Here is a 5,599-nt window from a genome sequence, read left to right as displayed (position 1 = left end):
TCCTGATACCGTTTCCACACATCTAAATGAGCGTAAGGTATCGAAGATAGGCGACGCCGCTGTCTTCGCTGATGAGTTTGTGTTGACACACAAGTCCGTGTTTTTGGAGGACTACCGTGTTGAGTCCGGGGATAGGCGTCCTGTTCAGGGGGGCCGTTTCCCAAAACCTGTGTCTGCTGGTCAGTTAACTTCACCTCCTAGGCGGGGTGGTTCTGCTGGTGCATTCCCAGAAGGGATTATCTGTTTCTACTGTAAAGAACCTGGTCATATCGTTGCTGGGTGCCCGGTGCTTGAGCAGAAAAATGTCAGAACCGTGGCTCTGGTAGAAACCATATGCAGAACGCCTATGCCAACGTTAGATGGGGATGGGGGAAGTATCAAACGTGTGGACAAAGAGCTCGAGGGTTCCTCAAGGTTTATGATGAATGGATTTGTTTCCCTGACTAATGCACTAGAGTCCAAACAGGCTATAACAATTTGGAGAGATACCGGTGCTTTTCAGTCCCTCATTCTGGAGGGGGTTTTGCCGTTTTCAGAAAACTCTTCTTTGCATTCCGGTGTCGTTGTTCGGGGCTTTGGGGGTGGATTTGTGGATGCACCTTTGCATGAGGTCACGCTCAATTCTCCCTTAGTATCAGGCAATGTTGTTGTGGGGGTATGTTCTCACATTCCCATAAAGGGGGTGTCCTTCATTCTAGGGAATGATTTGGCTGGTGACAAAGTGTTGGCTACTCCGGTTGTAACTCCCATTCCTGTGGTTTCTGAGGTCTCTAATGAGCTGGCACAGAAACATCCAGGAGTGTTTCCTGTGTGTGCTGTGGCACGAGAAATGTCAATGGACAAAAGTGATGTTGTTGATACTTCGACTTGGGACATTACACTTAGTGACACATTCTTTGTTGAATTAAAATGTGTACCTGTTGAGAATTTTGGAAAGCACACTGTGGATGTACCTCTGCATAATGATTCTCTTGATTGTGGCTTTGTGTTAGGCCCGGTGGTGAAACCAGAGTTGACATGCATGCCGGAGAAGCATGTGACAGGAGATGATATGGCAGCGCAGTCTCTCAAGGTCTTCCCAGCCTGTACGGTGGCTGAGGCCATGAACGAATTGGAGGATGCGTGTGGGAAGGATGCTATGAGAGGTGCTGTTGTTTCATGTGACACCGTTCTAGTTGGAGAGGCTACTAAGCCTGACTTAGGCTGCCAGCCTTCCCACAGTAGCTCTATTGCCCCTAATGTTTCACTTGTGGGCAGGGATGGTCCCAGTATGTCAGTTGATGATTCTGACATGGATCCACATGTCCACACTGATTCTCTGCCATGCACTAGGTGTGATGGTCAACCTAAGTACCTGTGTCCTGTGGAGCAGGAGCCGCCTTCGCGACCTGGTCTGTTGAGTGGCAGCCATTTTGATTTTGATCAGGACAATGTTATTTTGGGTGACGCCATTTTAGATGGTGTTCCAGACGTTATTGGGACTGTCGTACTGCCATGTTCCCGGTACACTGGGGCTGTACCTGAGGCGGTACATCCTACTCTGGATGTTCACGGTTTGCAGTATCCTGAACTGCCAGTGACAGGTGGGATGGATATGGGTGCGGTGGTGGTATCAGTGATCTATGGTTTTTGTTGTGCTGTGTTCTGTTCTGTTGAGCGCAGTTCTCAGGTTGATTTTGGTTTGCAGTCTAATTTTGACAGATCGGTATCGGTGGTCGTGTTCGACAGGGGCCGACCCGCTATCGATGTTGTGGTAGTGGCCCTGACAACTAAGGGGTCACAGTTGTTTTTTGTTTTGTTTATGGGTTGTTGTGTGGTGGTTGCCTCTGGGGCAACCAGTTTGGTGGGGGAGGTGTTATGTACCAGGAGGCTGATCACTCCTGTGTCACTGTGCAGGCAGGCCTGATCACTCCTGTGTCACGGGGCATAAGGTGAGGGCTGCCAATTAGCCAATTAGTGCTGATTGGTTACCTGCTGGGAGATCTTTAAAACCAGCTCTGGTAACACACATGCAGGGTCGGTGTTTAGAGAGAGAGCTGTGAGGTCCTTCCAGTCCTTGTCCGTTGGGTTACCTTAGTACATTAGTTTATAGTTATATTAATAGTTCCTTGCTATAGTAGCATTTTGAGTTAGAGCACGGGGTTTTGGTGTCGGTTTTGCACATAGGTTGCGTCCCTTGAGCCAGGGTCGTAACAACAACCCATACACAAAACAAAAAACAACTGTGACCCCTTAGTTGTCAGGGCCACTACCACAACAGCGATAACGGGTACCACAAACACCGGTACTATGATCGTGAGAGGGCGTCTGCTAGCACGTTGTCCCTCCCACGATGTGGCGAATATCCAAGTTATACGCCTGGAGGAACAAACTCCATCGCATCAAACGATGGTTCGAGTTCACCATGCTGCGAAGAAAAACCAAAGGGTTATGGTCTGTATACACAACAAGGGGTAAACTGGAGGATCCAACGTAAACATCAAAATGGTTCAAGGCAAGAACCGGGTCGGCCCCTGTCGAACATGACCACCGATACCGATCTGTCAAAATTATACTGCAAACCTGATATGTCAAATGTATAGATGTAGCAGTACTGTCTATCTGTATGTCATGTATGTCATATATGTTATGATGAATTGAAAATGGGGTACTGTACCCATTCTGCAATCTGTTAATACACTTTTCAATCAATCAATCAATCAATAGCTGAACTGGTGTGGATTAGCTATAAGGCTATTAGGCTTCCATCAGGGACTTTGTTGATCGCCCGTCTCATGACTTGTTAGACAAATTTTATAAAGAACCTGGTCATATCGTTGCTGGGTGCCCGGTGCTTGAGCAGAAAAATGTCAGAACCGTGGCTCTGGTAGAAACCATATGCAAAACACCTATGCCAACGTTAGATGGGGATGGGGGAAGTATCAAACGTGTGGACAAAGAGCTCGAGGGTTCCTCAAGGTTTATGATGAATGGATTCGTTTCCCTGACTAATGCACTAGAGTCCAAACAGGCTATAACAATTTGGAGAGATACCGGTGCTTTTCAGTCCCTCATTCTGGAGGGGGTTTTGCCGTTTTCAGAAAACTCTTCTTTGCATTCCGGTGTCGTTGTTCGGGGCTTTGGGGGTGGATTTGTGGATGCACCTTTGCATGAGGTCATGCTCAATTCTCCCTTAGTATCAGGCAATGTTGTTGTGGGGGTATGTTCTCACATTCCCATAAAGGGGGTGTCCTTCATTCTAGGGAATGATTTGGCTGGTGACAAAGTGCTGGCTACTCCGGTTGTAACTCCCATTCCTGTGGTTTCTGAGGTCTCTAATGAGCTGGCACAGAAACATCCAGGAGTGTTTCCTGTGTGTGCTGTGGCACGAGAAATGTCAAAGGACAAAAGTGATGTTGTTGATACTTCGACTTGGGACATTACACTTAGTGACACATTCTTTGTTGAATTAAAATGTGTACCTGTTGAGAATTTTGGAAAGCACACGGTGGATGTACCTCTGCATAATGATTATCTTGATTGTGGCTTTGTGTTAGGCCCGGTGGTGAAACCAGAGTTGACATGCGTGCCGGAGAAGCATGTGACAGGAGATGATATGGCAGCACAGTGTCTCAAGGTCTTCCCAGCCTGTACGGTGGCTGAGGCCACGAACGAATTGGAGGATGAGTGTGGGAAGGATGCTATGAGAGGTGCTGTTGTTTCATGTGACACTGTTCTAGTTGGAGAGGCTACTAAGCCTGACTTAGGCTGCCACCTTCCCACAGTAGCTCTATTGTCCCTAATGTTTCACTTCTCGGCAGGGATGGTCCCAATATGTCAGTTGATGATTCTGACATTGATCCACATGTCCACACTGATTCTCTGCCATGCACTAGGGGTGATGGTCAACCTAGTTACCTGTGTCCTGTGGAGCAGGAGCCGCCTTCGCAACCTGGTCTGTGGAGTGGCAGCCATTTTGTTTTTTATCAGGACAATGTTATTTTAGGTGACGCCATTTTAGATGGTGTTCCAGACGTTATTGTGACTGTCGTACTGCCATGTTCCCGGTACACTGGGGCTGTACCTGAGGCGGTACCTCCTACTCTGGATGTTCACGGTTTGCAGTATCCTGAACTGCCAGTGCCAGGTGGGATGGATATGGGTGCGGTGGTGGTATCAGTGATCTATGGTTTTTGTTGTGCTGTGTTCTGTTCTGTTAAGCGCAGTTCTCAGGTTGATTTTGGTTTGCAGTATAATTTTGACAGATCGGTATCGGTGGTCGTGTTCGACAGGGGCCGACCCGGTTCTTGCCTTGAACCATTTTGATGTTTACATTGGATCCTCCAGTTTACCCCTTGTTGTGTATACAGACCATAACCCTTTGGTTTTTCTTCGCAGCATGGTGAACTCGAACCATCGTTTGATGCGATGGAGTTTGTTCCTCCAGGCGTATAACTTGGATATTCGCCACATCGTGGGAGGGACAACGTGCTAGCAGACGCCCTCTCACGATCATAGTACCGGTGTTTGTGGTACCCGTTATCGCTGTTGTGGTAGTGGCCCTGACAACTAATGGGTCACAGTTGTTTTCTGTTTTGTTTATGGGTTGTTGTGTAGTGGTTGCCTCTTGGGCAACCAGTTTGGTGGGGGAGGTGTTATGTACTATCAATCAATCAATCAATCAAATGTATTTGTATAGCACGTTTAAACATGACGCTTGTCAACCAAAGTGCTTCACATGGCTAAGCTAAGTACAAAGAAAAGTATAAAATAAACAGAGAAATAAAATAAAATCAACGGATAGACAAAGGAAAAACAGAACAACACGTCAACAAGTACGGCAAGAGTCAAAGTGAGTCAGGGAAGGCCAGGCGATATAGGTGGGTTTTGAGTTTTGATTTAAAAGACTCGATGGAGGGGGCAGATTTGATGGACATGGGGATGCTGTTCCAGAGGTCAGGGGCTGCGACCGCAAAAGCACGTCCCCCCCTAGACTTGAAGTTGGACCTACGAGTGGTTAGGAGACCCTTATCAGCCGATCTGAGGGCCCTGGCGTTGGTATAGGGGGTGAGGAGGTCTGCTAGGTAAGCAGGGGCTTTACCATTTAGGGCTTTGTACACCATTAAGAGGACCTTGAAGTCTATTCTAAAGCGCACCGGGAGCCAGTGGAGGGAGGCAAGTACAGGGGTGATGTGAGCTCTCTTCCGGGTACCTGTGAGCAGTCTAGCGGCAGCGTTTTGGGGGAGTTGTAGACGTTGTAGGGGAGTTGTAGGTTCTTCAGTCCTTGTCCGTTGGGTTTGCGCTAGTACCTTAGTTACAGTTACCTTAATAGTTCCTTGAGTTAGTAGCACTTTGAGTTAGAGCACAGGGTTTTGGTGTTGGTTTGCACATAGGTTGCGTGCCCCTGAGCCAGGGTCGTAACAGTTGGCTTCCAAAATAAAAAATAAATAAAAAAAATAAATAAAAAAGACAATTAGCACTTCCCAGGTAATTCTTTTTAACCCCGTTTAACCCCCGTTGGCGGGCTGGAGGTGTAAGGCTCTCCTGGAGAGGGCCCCTCCTATAACGACGGAGATTCCCCAATGGGGATTCTCCAATGTCCCTATTATTTTCTTTGAAT

The sequence above is a fragment of the Notolepis coatsorum genome (genome assembly GCF_963971535.1).
Source record: "Notolepis coatsorum genome assembly, chromosome: 6".
In the NCBI taxonomy this organism is placed as follows: domain Eukaryota; kingdom Metazoa; phylum Chordata; class Actinopteri; order Aulopiformes; family Paralepididae; genus Notolepis; species Notolepis coatsorum.
The sequence above is the reverse complement of the archived record's forward strand: the minus strand, read 5'-3'. Positions refer to the sequence as shown.